This window comes from Ovis canadensis, chromosome 25 (genome assembly GCF_042477335.2).
Source record: "Ovis canadensis isolate MfBH-ARS-UI-01 breed Bighorn chromosome 25, ARS-UI_OviCan_v2, whole genome shotgun sequence".
In the NCBI taxonomy this organism is placed as follows: Eukaryota; Metazoa; Chordata; class Mammalia; order Artiodactyla; family Bovidae; genus Ovis; species Ovis canadensis.
In genome coordinates, this window is record NC_091269.1 from 27,809,449 (window position 1) to 27,822,292 (window position 12,844).

Here is a 12,844-nt window from a genome sequence, read left to right on the forward strand (position 1 = left end):
CCCAGCAAAATATAGCTTCTGAAATAAAATCTCAGAGAAGGGGAAAAATATGAACAGGCATATCACATTGAAATAACATTAGAAATTTTTTCAAGGCATGGCATTTAAAAAGGTAAATATATATCTAACAAAAACTGGAGGCGAAAGAGGAAAAGTAAAAGGTGCTCTGATTGCTTCTACTAAAACAGTGATAAGTCAAATAATATTTTCTAAAAGTTTCAAAATCAAGTAACAAAGAAGATATTTCTGAGTAAAAAGCCAAACCTTCAACTGTAATAAAATTTACTGAACTAAGGTAGTGGAAGAAAGGGAAGTCTGTAAAAGAAGGGAAATGGACATTTATTCACCCAGAATGTATGAGGGTTCACTTGATCTCAACTGGGGGTAGGGAAGATGCTGATAGTCCATGCCTTCCTAAATCTTGTTATGGGCACCGGGAAGCAGGGACCCCTTCTTCCCCTAAATCCTTCACCTTTTAAAGATGACAGTTGCTACCATTCATTGATTCTTGGTAAGTCTACAGTTTGAGCTGAGTATTTTCCGTAAGTGATCTCACTAGGAAACAGAATCCCCATTTTACAGATGGAAAAACTAAAGTCAGGAGAGATGAGTCACTTGCCTACCTTCTATGGATAATCACTTAGCTGGGTGTATAGAAGAGCTGGTAAACATGAGGTTATCTCTGCTCCAAACCACTGCCCAGGGTGGGTTTCAGTAACCAGGCCTGATCTCCAGGTCTGGAACCCTGGACTGGCTCGTCACTCATTCACCCTCAAGGCTGTCAGAGCTCCCCAGGACCTCATGTAGTGAAGCACCCTCCTACCCGCTCTACAGGCTCCCAGCCAGCTGCCTGACACTATTGTCTGATTGTGGTCTCCTCAGTTCCTGTTATTGCTGGAGAAATCTGACATTCATCTTTCTCTTTTCATTATTTCTGTAACAATCACATTCCTAAAGTCTTCAGAAATATTATTTTACTATAGAAAGCTGAATACCTCCACAATCTGTCTCTTTTCATTCTTTCTGCTATAACAGTCCTACTTCTCCAGGAGGTAAATGGATGCCTCTAGCTTTTTTAGGCTCCAGAATCACTGCAGATGGTGACTGCAGCCATGAAATTAAAAGACGCTTACTCCTTGGCAGGAAAGTTATGACCAACCTAGACCGCATATTAAAAAGCAGAGGCATTACTTTGTCAACAAAGGTCCGTCTAGAAGTCAAAGCTATGGTTTTTCCAGTGGTCATGTATGGATGTGAGATTTGAACTATGAAGAAAGCTGAGCACTGAAGAACTGATGCTTTTGAGCTGTGGTGTTGGAGAAGACTCTTGAGAGTCCCTTAGACTGCATGGAGATCCAACCAGTCCATCCTAAAGGAAATCAGTCCTGGGTGTTCATTGGAAGGAATGATGTTGAAGCTGCAACTCCAATACTTTGGCCACCTCATGCGAAGAGCTGACTCATTTGAAAGACCCTGATGCTTGGAAAGATTGAAGGTGGGAGAAGAAGGGGACAACAGAGGATAAGATGGTTGGATGGCATCACCAACTCAATGGACATGAGTTTGGGTAAACTCCAGGAGTTGGTGATGGACATGGAGACCTGGTGGGCTGCAGTCCATGGGGTTGCAAAGAGTTGGATGTGACTGAGGGACTGAACTGAACTGAACTGAGCAAAACAGGGGCTGGGTTATTCCAATGGAAATGCAAATACAAAACAGACACGTATATTTACATTTCAAAATGTCTTGCATACATGCCTCCATTGATCTAGCAACGTTCTATATAAGTGCATTTTAAATGAGAGGGGTTTTCTTAGAGAAATAAAACTGTGCATATTACCTTTATCATTCCTTGCCATGGCAAAAAAAAAATGTAGTAAAGACTCAAATGTCTAACAGATATTAATAGAGTTGGTAACTTAGTCACATTAACTATGAGAATATATTGACTTGGAAAGATATCCATCATAATAATGTTGAGTAAAAAAAAGCAAATTATAAAGCAATTTTAAAATCTTACTTTTTTTTTGTAACTGAAGAAAAAGACCTGAGTGTGTGTGTTTGTATATGATTATATGTTAGATGTGAAAAATCTGCACTAATCTTTTAATTTGGCTGCTTTAGAAAGATCAAAATGGAGTAGGCAGGAGAGAGAAGAAAGGATTGGGAGGTTGAGATTAGCAAATGTAAACTATTATGTAGAGAATGGATAAACAAGGTCTTATTGTACAACAGGGAACTATACTTAATATCTTGTGATAAACCATAATGGAAAAGAATTTGAGAAAAAGGTGCATATATATGCAACTGAATCATTTTGCTATACAGTGGGAATTAACACAACATTGTAAATCAACTATACTTTAATAAAATATAAAAAATAAACCTAAAAAACAGATCAAAATGGAAGATATATGAGAATATGAGTGCAAGGGGAACATTTTTATTTAGCTTTCAAGAAAATCTCTGTTTTGCCTGTTATGATAGCCATTTTTCCTTTGTAACAAAAAAATAAGTTAAAAAATTTTACCATTGCGCTGACATACTTGGACATATGCTTTGTGCACATTTTAAATTTCTTTCTTCATGGGGTGACCTCGAAGCAGAAATACTGACTCAAAAGCTATGAATATTTTTAAAATCTCGAAACAGTTCTCGCACAAGGCAATAGCTTTTGAAACATTTCCCCAGAAATATCTCTGCTTTTGTGCTCTCAGTGTTATAGTTTACATATGAAGAAGTTTTACTGACCAGATTCTTCCGTGGTCTCTGCTCAGAGGTTCTGTTTCTGGCTTTTGGTGATTTTATACTGTAATAGCTGACATTGAAAGCACAGAAAACTGGAATTTCAGTATTGCCTTTTAATGAACCGTTTGCATGCATATGTGCACGCTAAGTTGCTTCAGTCATGTTTGACTCTCTGCAGCCCTAGAACTGTAGCCTGTGAGGCTCCTCTGTCCATAGGATTCTCCAGGCAAGAATACTGGAGTTAGTTTCCAAGCCCTCCTCCAGGGGATCTTCCCAAGCCAGGGATCACACTGAGGTCTCTTAAGTATCCTGCACTGGCATGTGGGTTCTTTACCCCTAGAACCACATGGGAAACCCAATGAACTGTTTGATTTCTCTAAAACTGGTCTCCTATATGGAGCTCACATTCATTGAACCACTCTAATACACAGGTTGCTAATAATACACTATTAATTTGTGTATAACATGGTTGAGAGTCATGAAAACAGAGGTGAAATCAAGGAAAACATTTTAATTTATTTTATTGAAGTATAGTTGACTTAGTGTTATGTTGTTTTATGCTGTATGGGAAAATGATTCAGTTGTACATGTCATATACATTATTTTTCATATTCTTTTCCATTATGATTTATAGAATACAGTTCCTTGTGCTACACAGTAGGACTTTATTGTTTGTCCATCCTATGTATAATAGTTTGCACTTGCTAATCCCAAACTACCAATTCATCCCTCCCCTATCCCCTCCCCCTTGGCAACCACAAGTTTGTCTCTATGTCTATGAGTCTGTTTCTGTCCCATAAATAAGTTCATTTGTATCATATTTTAGATTCCACATGTAAGTAATATCATATGGCATTTTACTTTCTCTTTCTGACTTACTTCTATTAGTCTGATAATCTCTAGGGCCATCCATGTTGTTTCAAATGGCATTCATTGTTTTTATGGCTGAGTAGTATTCCATTGTGTATGTGTGTGTGTGTGTACATCTTTTTTATCTATTCAACTATTGAGGGACATTTGGGTTGTTCCCATATCTTGGCTATTGTGAACTCAATAGCACAATTTTCATAGTGCTGCTATGAAAATAAGAGTCCCTGTATCTTTTTGAATTAGAGTTTTTCTGGATAAATACGCAGAAGTGGGATTGCTGGATGGTATGGTGACTCTGGAGGCTTCTCTGGTGGCTCAGCAGTAAAGAATCCATCTGCAATGCAGGAGAGGCAGGTTTGATTCCTGGGTTGGGAAGATCCCTTAGAGGAGGGCACAGCAACCCACTCCAGTATTCCTGCCCGGAGAATCCCATGGACAGAGTAGCCTGGCAGGCTATAGTCCATAGGGTCTCAAAGAATCAGTTATATCTGAAGCAGTTGAGCACATGGAAACTCTATTTTTAATTTTTTGGGGAAATCTTATTTTTAAAATCACAGAATTTTTATTTTAAAATCATTGACATATAAGGTAATAAAGTGTTTTCTATGAAGTAAAGACAGTAACTCTATTATTTCTAAAATTACTTTGTTCTATTATATATAATGTGTAATCATTATAGAAGATTTTAAAAAGAAATAATGCAAAAATATGGGAGGGGTAAATTAAAATTGTGTACTATCCTTCACTCAGAAACAGCTATTGAGTGTATGTATTTCAGTCGTTAACAACTATATACATATCTTTCTACTAATAGGGCTAATTCTTAAAATTAAAAATTATTCATGATGAAAGGTGCAATTACATAATAAAAAAGCATTGAACTTAGAACTAACTAAAATAGAGTAAAAATACAGTTCATAATTATAGATGACATGTTTTTAAAATAAAATACTGTTTTTATACTGTTAACATTTTAGAGAAGATGATACAGGTAAACAATTTCTTTCATCCTTTTGTTAAGCATCATACTTGGTCATGGTCCCTGGCCTTTGAATAAATCGTCATGTTTTCTTAAAGATGTATCTCATTCTTGTTTTCCCTTAATGCCACTGACAAGCTGAAAATGCTTGCTATATTTTTACATATGTTTGCTATACTATATCCAGTGAAAATAATGAGTACTTATATTTCTGGAAGGCAAAGATATGTGTGTAAGATATTTCTTTGGTTCTTGGTGTACTTTGAGTATACAATTCATAAATGACTATTGGTTGACATAATTACTGTGTTGTAAGCCAAATTTTTATTCCTGGTGAAAAATTAGACCTTTTTTAGAACAGTTGAAAATGCCAACTTTTATCTTAGAATCAAGGGTATGGTTTTAGAAATTCTGAAGTGAAAATCACCCCTTAAGGACCCTTATTTTACATTAGCATTCCCTTACCTATGATTGTGTGAAACTGCTTTGAAAGTATATTCTTAAAACATATATATGTATGTTTTAAAATATATATATTTAAATATAGAAAATAAATATATATTTAAAATATATAAAAACATTTATATTTATATATAACATATATATATTTCTTAAAATACATATATTTTAAGAAAACATTAAGATCATTCTGGGTTTCCCTCATAGCTCAGTTGGTAAATAATCCACCTGTGATGCAGGAGACCCCAGTTCAATTCCTGGGTCAGGAACATCTCCTGGAGAAGGGGTAGGCTACCCACTCCAGTATTCTTGGACTTGTAAAAGAATCCACTTGTAATGTGGGAGACCTGGGTTCGATCCCTAGGTTGGGAACATCTCCTGGAGAAGGGAAGGGCTACCCACTCCACTATACTGGCCTGGAGAATTCCATGGACTGTATCATTTGTGGGGTCCCAAAGAGTTGGACATGACTGAGCGACTTTCACTTCACTTCACTTCAAGATCATTCTTACTTAAAATTTTGAGAACAGCTTTAAAAACCTGTTCTACCAGTTAATATAAGGAGCGATTTTTTAAACTGTCATTGGGATATCTTTGTACTAATGAGAATACTCACTAGCCATTCTCATAGCCAGGATTTGCAGAATAATCAACAATTGTTGATGATTGGATGTATTCAGAATAAACACAATAAAGCGAAAGACAATTTATAACATCACCGATTTTGTTCCCTTTTCCCCCTCAGCTTTAGGTCACCGATGTTGTCCTCTTTTCCCCTCAGCTTTAGGGAGATATAACTGACATTTACTAATGTGTGAAAATAAGATTTACAATGTGATGTTTTGATGCACAAATATATTGTGAAATCCTTGGTCTTTTTTTTAAAAGAAAGCATTTTATATCATGAAAAATTCCATTTGATTAATGCAGGTTTTCATAGACCTTTTCTTCACTTTCTCTCCTCCTAGAATTTTAAACCATTACATTAGGGTATTGAAATGTCAGTTTTAATCATAAGGTAGGTTGACAATTACCCATGTATTACACTACCCCCAAGATGTAATTTTTTTTTTTTAAGCTTAAAATGCCACTAAAATGTTCCTCTGTGGGTGATTTTATCCAGTCTTTTTCCTCTCATGAACCATGAATAGAAACCTTTGGCTATTGAAATGATGGAATACCAACCTCAAATAAGACTTCCAATGAGATTACAGGATTATGGAGCAAATTGTAAAAATAGAACAAAATATTTTTAGGACATAGTTTTAGCATGTTTTTATTTGACATTTTTATTCTTGGCTCAAAAAAATGTTTAATATGTTTTTAAATGTATAGACCCACACAATAAAAATAAGAGTCAAGCTAACAGTTTACAATGTGCCAAGTAATGTGCTAAGTCCTTTTATGTGTTTTCTTATTTAATTCTGCTGCTGCTGGTGCTGCTAAGTTGCTTCAGTCATGTCTGACTCTGTGCGACCCCATAGATAGCAGCCCACTGGGCTCCTCTGTCCTGGGATTCTCTAGGCAAGAACACTGGAGTGGGTTGCCATTTCCTTCTCCAGTGCATGAAAGTGAAAGTGAAGTTGCTCAGTCGTGCCCAACTCTTAGCAACCCCATGGACTGCAGCCCACCAGGCTCCTCCGTCCATGGAATTCTCCAGGCAAGAGTACTGGAGTGGGTGGCCATTGACTTCTCCATATTTAATCCTAGTTCAATGAAGCTTAGATACTGTTTTTAATCTTCATTATGTAGATGACTATATTTAGGCTTAGGTTAGTTAAGTGGCAGATCTAGACTCTGAACCTAAGTATTATTAATAGTAAATCTAAAGCCCCCTTTAATGATAAAACTTGTGATTTAATAGTAATGAATAGCAGATAAAAAGAAATGTTGCTCTTCTGTGATCACCTGCATATTATGGTTGCTTAGTGATTGATTAAATATCTAAAAATTAAAATCAAAATGGATAACTTGGGCTTTTTTGTTATCAAAATAGTTATATGATGTTTATCAATGCAGATGGATTTTTGCTTTTAATCAGGATTAAATTCAGAATAAACTCTTGCATTCAAGTGGTGTTTCTCAAAGGGTTTTGATAGTATAGTAGAAAGTAATGCCCACTATGGTTTTACAGAAGATAAGAGAAATTCTGTTTTAGTTTTTATGGTAACTTTAAATAGCATTAAGCCTGACAGTGAGCTTGGTGAAACCATCTGTGGTTAAGATGAGGTGTTTCACTAATTTGAAAGGATATATGCATTTTTGTGTTCATTGCAACATTGTTTACATTAACTAAGATTGGTTAGTGCCCATTGATAGGTGAATGGATAAAGAAGATATGGTATACATACAAATATATATGATGAAATGTTACTCATCCGAAAAAAGAAATCTCGCCATTTACAACAGTATGGATGGACACAGAGGGTATGCTGCTGAGTCAGAGAAAGACAAACACTGCATAATTTCACATATATATATATATATATATATATATATGTATGCAGAATTTAAAACACAAACCAATGAACAAGCATAACAAAACAGACACATAGATACAGAGAAGAAACACTATTGGTTGCCAGAAGGGAGAGAGACTAAAAGGTACAAACTTCCAGTTAGAAATCAATAAGTCATAGGAATGAAATGTTCAGCTTGGGGAATATAATTAATAATATTGTACTTTCTTAGATGACACATGGTAATTAGACATCATAGTAATGATTCTGTAATGTATAGCATTATGATTGAATCACTGTGTTGTATACCTGGAGCTAACATCATGTAGGCCAATTATACTTCAAGTTTAAAAATGGAGATGCTGGAAAGAAATGCAACAAGATGTTAATGATGGTTATGTCTGGAAGAGATGAGGACTATAGGTGATCTTTGATTTTTGATACCTTTAGGTATTTGTAGGTGTCTGCAATGAACAGATTTTGCTTGTAAAATTAGAAAGAAAACAATGCCCTTAAAAATGAAGTGAGAAAAGACAACAACAACAACAAAAATGAAAAAAAAAGATGAGGTATATCAGTCAGAGTTTAACCAGAGAGATAGTGCCAGAATGAGAGACATATATATGAAGGGATGTTTTATATGAACTTGCTTTCTGAGATTGGAAAGCTGGCCGAGGGGTCTATTAGTGCAAATGTCCTGAAGAGGAAGATTGTAAGCAGAATGGAATCGATGGGACTCACTGTAGTCTCTGTGCTTAAGGAAAGCCTAAATCCTCTTTTAAAGACTGCACCGCAGCACTGTTTATAATAGCCAGGACATGGAAACAACCTAGATGTCCATCAGCAGATGAATGGATAAGAAAGCTGTGGTACATATACACAATGGAGTATTACTCAGCCATTAAAAGGAATTTATTTGAATCAGTTCTGATGAGATGGATGAAACTGGAGCCGATTATACAGAGTGAAGTAAGCCAGAAAGAAAAACACCAATACAGTATACTAACACATATATATGGGATTTAGAAAGATGGCAATGATGACCCTGTATGCAGGACAGCAAAAGAGACACAGATGTGTAGAGCGGACTCTTGGACTCAGAGGAAGGAGAAGGTGGGATGATTTGGGAGAATGGCATTGAAACATGTACACTATCATGTAAGAAACAAATCGCCAGTCTATGTCTGATGCAGGAGACAGCATGCTTGGGGCTGGTGCACGGGGATGACCCAGAGAGATGTTATGGGGAGGGAGGTGGGAGGGGGGTTCATGTTTGGGAACGCATGTACACCCGTGGTAGATTCATGTCAATGTATGGCAAAACCAATACAGTATTGTAAAATAAAGTAAAAATTAAAATTAAAAAAAAAAATACCACACCAGATTAAGTATGACTCACCCTGGGAAGCCTCCCATTTTATTTGCTCCAGGTCACCTAAATAGAGACCCTGACTACATCTGCTGGGTCTTTTCCCCTTCGTGGTGTAACACAATCTAACCGCAGAAGTGATACCCCATCATGTTCATTGGTTCTGCCCACACTCCAGGGGAGGGAAAATATAGTACAAGATTTTAGAGGGCTTCTCCTAAGGCTGTGTCCTTGTTTCACTGTCCCCATGGAAGCTCCTCAAAGACCCTCTGTTATTGAATCAGGTGTGCTGCTCTTTGCTCACAAAATCAATAGCCACAAACATTGATAGAAAGGAAGGTTGTCTTGAATCAGAATAACTAGCCGTCTAGGGTTATGGTGGACTCAGCAACCCCCAAAATCACCTCTGAAGATTCTGCATGGCAGTGAAAGCTTTTAAAGGGAGACCAGGAAGTAATCTAGTGAATCATTGAGATAGGGAGTCAGAGTCTTGGCCATCCCCAACAGTGTGCAGGCTCATCGGCTTCTCGTGATCTTTCTTTAGATACTGGCTTGTTGACACAGTTTATTTGTGAGATTCCTGGAGAAGGAAATGGCACCCCACTCCAGTATTCTTGCCTGGAAAATCCCATGGATGGAAGAGCCTGGTAGGCTATAGTCCATGGGGTTGCAAAGAGTTGGACATGACTGAGCGCCTTCACTTTCTTTTTCTTGTTCACACAATTTATTTGTGAGATTTCCAAAGGGGAAGTTAGGGAAGTGATCTGGTCATCTGTTAATTACTTATTCATTTCTGCTTCTTTGATTTAGGGAAAGAACCAATAAGTTGCAAACTATTGTGTGATGAAAAGATTTGAAAGGTGAGCTAGGGCCAAAAATGAGTAGAGCATGGGGGTACCTGGTTTAAGGTTAGTGAAGACAATAGAGGGGCCTTCTACAAGCTGCTTACATCTCCCAATACAGGAAAAGTTTTAAGCCCTTCTCTCTACAAACCCACCTGCTGGAATTTTTCCTCATGAAGCTTCTGAACATCAGGACTAAGGTCAGCTGTGTGTTTTTTTTGCATTTGTGCCCTGGATGGGCTAAGCTTGACCTGGCCTGTCCATCTCAGCAATTTCTCTTAACCTGTAGTATTATTAGACTCATATTTCACAGTGACCAGCTATTCTTTGCCAAAATGTGCCCCTATATAGAAGCAAATAAATTAAGTTTTGACCTTTTAACTCTCATAACTTTAGCCACTATTTGTCTTAAGGAGAACTGGCTTGTACCAAAATACTCCATCATCTAAGGATGTAGGCCTTGTCTTCTTTCTCTCAGCCACTTGACAGAATAATTTGGGGACATTTAAGGAAAATTTCAGTTAATGCTAGAAGAATCTCTTTGAGAATGGCATACTAACATGTATACTATCATGTAAGAATTGAATCGCCAGTCTATGTCTGACACAGGGTGCAGCATGCTTGGGGCTGGTGCATGGGGATGACCCAGAGAGATGTTGTGGGGAGGGAAGTGGGAGGGGGGTTCATGATTGGGAACGCATGTAAGAATTAAAGATTTTAAAATTTAAAAAATAAAAAACTAAAAAAAAAATAACAGATTAAAAAAAAAAAAAGAATCTCTTTGACTACCTGGTCCATATAATTAAAACATAATGCTATTAGGACTAGCTTAAATCTCCTAATGAGTCTAATTTCCAATATTATGTCCAGTATATATAATTTAAGGAGAACAGTTGTTCAGACATAGTTGTGACTTGGTCATGAGTGAGATTGACATACCCAATGCCAAAACATCACTTTTTATTTTTCAGGCTGATCTTTTAAACTTCTGGAACCATATGAATATTCATTTGGAAATTAGATTTTCCAAGCATTCATGAGTAGGATTATTTGAATGCTGGGATTGGGGTTATTTTATTTTATTTTTCTGAAGAGTTTTTAGGCAGTGAATCTTGCTGAACTGAAGCTCCAGTTTCTTCTTTTTTTGGCAGTGGGCTGTTGCTCGTACAGTTTGTGCTCAGTTATTTTGGAGTCTAGCTGCTGCTATTTACTAGGCCTCCCCTGGGTGTGCATAGTATAATGGTTAACAAGAATTGGCAGATTGCATAAACAGATTTTGTGGCTACTTTTCTCATCCAGGATTTAGCTCGTCTAATTTTTTTGTCTGCTTGTGAGCCCAAAATTGTGTCCTTTGATACCTTAAGTATCAAATAAGGCAGCAGCTTTTCTTCTGCTTGAGCTCCAAGCAGATTGGACAGGGCAAGCCCCTAGGCAAAGGCTACATCTTACAGATCACTTGTCTTTATAGAGAAGTCTGCTGTTCACTTTCTGCTTTTGGTCTCTCTGAAATGCCTAACAACAGATTCTAAAAAATATTTTTTTTTCCAATTTTCTAACTGTTGTCTATGGGGTGATTAGCCTAACTAAACCACAATCATTTCCCAAAGCCAGAATAACTAAAAACAAAACTAAATATAGATGATTTATGTAATATATCAAAGTAACGCTAAAACTAAAGATCACTAATTTAGATATAGGTTAGCTAATACAGGGTTTTGGGAATCTGACTTCTCACCTAACTTGGACACTTTATTTCTGGTAAGACAGACTAGTTTTCTATTAGATGCTTTTATCAGCTGTCATGTTCTTAACATGGTGATGGGTCAGATCATCCAGATTATTTTTACCTGAATGTCTCCTAAACTTGAACTACAGAAAATGATAGGAAGTAAAAGAAGGAAAGGACATGACTGGCTTTTGTTCTTTTAAACAGCAAATAATCAGGTGTGTGGTTTTTTTTTTCCCCCCTCTAATGTCACTTTAGCAGTTCTTACTTGACTTGGGAATCAGAATAATTACAAAAACATGGTCATCATGAAGTTCTGAAATTAAAAGTTCTAATCCAGAGAGTGATGTGAAGCACTTCAGTAAAAAGCAAGCACAGCATACCTTTGCACTTAGTAGCTGCAGTTTTTCAAAGCCCAATCCGCAAGCCTATAAATAGACTAGAAGCCAATTTCCTGGGATAAAGGAAAAACAAAAAGCATGTTAGAAGCTCCTTGTTTTATTTTGAGGAGATAATTGCATTGTTAAATATTTTCCCTAGAATTTAAGTTTTCTATTTAGAGGATTGGTTTAAGTAGACTTGTAGTTTATCTGGTTTGATAGAATGAAATTGGAGTGGTTTATTATCTGTTTTATTGCATATTCTTAGCATAGTGTTTCAGGTTATTTGCATAATGGTTAAATCAACTTAACTTAAAATTGCATTCACTTTCTTATATGACCTTGAGCCTTTTTGCATTAAGAATCTAAACTCATTTAAGTTTTAATTTTCAATTGTTGACAGAGTGTCCATAATTATTTTGGAGTTGTTAATTATTAGTGTGGTGTAATAAACCCCCTCCAGTGTTCTTGCCTGGAGAATCCCAGGGACGGGGGAGCCTGGTGGGCTGCCGTATATGGGGTCACACAGAGTCGGACATGACTGAAGCAACTTAGCAGCAGCAGCAGCAGCAGCAGCAATAATGCCGTAAGAAATCAAAATTTCTGTTTCACTTGAATTGTTCCTTTTGGTGGTTTAACAGACATAAAATTGATTCCAACCTAATTTTCAGAAACATTTATATAACTAGTACTGATTTCAAACAATGCTCAGACAGCCAAAGAGATAGACAAAACTTAAATTTAACAAGAAAATTAGAACAAGAACAATAAGAAACCAGAAAAAAGATATTGTAACCGAAAGAATATTAGATTTTTTTCCTGTTATTTTAAGAATCATACAGAACTTCAAGATATAATGAGTTTTCGAAGACCAGAATGAAACATGGAAGGGAAAATTGAAGGAAGAAGCATTAGAACAAATAAGGATTGAAAGGAAATATTTAGTTGGTATCATAGGATTGATTGTTTCTTCCTAGCATAGGGAGCTCTGTAGTCCAAAAACTATATTAAA

At 36.5% G+C, this 12,844-nt stretch overlaps 1 protein-coding gene across 1 annotated transcript in view; it reads left to right on the forward strand.

Moving 5' to 3' along the window:
• RYR2 (ryanodine receptor 2) overlaps positions 1-12,844 on the forward strand; it is an 809,907-nt gene that overhangs the window by 391,941 nt on the left and 405,122 nt on the right. The window lies entirely within an intron of this gene.